Below are 1297 nucleotides of genomic sequence, written 5' to 3' on the forward strand. Positions count from 1 at the left end.
GTCAAAAAGGGATTCCGCCCTAAGGCCATGGATCAATCAGTTCAAGGAATTTACTCCTAACAAATTCTTATAGGAATTCTGGTAGAATTAGAGAGCATTAAAAATACGAGATACTATAGCCCTTTTTTCCTTAAAAAAGAAAGAGTACGGGAATGATGTCCTGAATAGAAGAAGCGGGAATAGGAAGATTTTTTATTCCTTTTGTTACTCTTTTTTTTTTTTTTAAGCAAAGGACGCCCGAATATACCATAAAATTATCGATAGATAAATATTTATTGGATACCTACCTTACCTAATGTTTATTTTTGACCTAAACCCTGCAGCCTTGCTTTGTATCATTCTATGAAAGAATGAAGAGATTTTATCCATAATACAACTCCTAAATTGATTTTTGATCGACCTATTTAATCTGATTCTCGTTAGAATTAAGTAGTCCTTACTTTAGTGTATGTAGGTAACATAAGATGTACGATAAAAAAATGTATAATAATTAGTAAGTCTTGATATTCTTTCGTGGAGTCCCTTCTTGAATCTTAGATTGAAAAAAAAAAAGAATGCCCCTTAGGGACCTTTCTTTGGATACCAAGATTTCTGACATCTTATCCTCGTATTTTAAAATTATCAAATCGAATCTCAATTAAGAACCAATTCAAATTCATATAATAAAAGAATAAGGAAACACTACCTCACCCCTATTGATAACCATTTTGGCCACTACCGTCAAAACAAACCCTAACCCTAGTTTGAGGATAGAACTATGGTATGGTTTCTCTAAACCCAGTATCGGCAGGCCCAGTTACTCTCTTGCCCGAACTTATGCGAAGTAAAAATTTATCGAATTCGATCAGCACTATAAAAAAAACCTAAGTATTTTATTGATCAGGCGGCACCCAGATTTGAACTGGGGATAAAGGATTTGCAGTCCCCTGCCTTACCGCTTGGCCATGCCGCCAAAAAATCCGATCAAAAATCTAGAAAACAGCAAGTATTCATCCACGTTTTCTTACGAAAAGCCCCTTTTATTTTGAATATAATTCTACTTACTTTTTTCCAATCTTTTTCAAAAAATCTATTCCTGCTTTTTTTGATCCAGTTTCTATTATTCTCCTCGATAGATTCTATCTTAAAACATACATTGTTAACACAATAAAACTTCCCATTTCTTTCTATTGAGATGAAAAAGAAGAAAAAGTGGATTTCTATTCACAGGCTGCAAAATTCAGAATAAATTGGAACCGTTAACTAGAATTCTCTTTTTTTTATTGCAGTAGTGAACTACTCTTAAATCGGTATTATC

General features: G+C 33.2%; 1 non-coding gene across 1 annotated transcript; it reads right to left on the bottom strand.

The window, feature by feature from the left end:
- Positions 1 to 881: 881 nt before the first annotated feature.
- TRNAC-GCA (transfer RNA cysteine (anticodon GCA)) lies at positions 882 to 952 on the bottom strand. Its single transcript has one exon. It is a non-coding gene; the product is annotated as a tRNA-Cys (tRNA).
- Between the last annotated feature and the right edge of the window lie 345 nt (positions 953 to 1297).

Source organism: Triticum urartu, unplaced genomic scaffold (genome assembly GCF_056163025.1).
Source record: "Triticum urartu cultivar PI428250 unplaced genomic scaffold, HENAU_Tu73 scaffold2, whole genome shotgun sequence".
NCBI classification, from domain to species: domain Eukaryota; kingdom Viridiplantae; phylum Streptophyta; class Magnoliopsida; order Poales; family Poaceae; genus Triticum; species Triticum urartu.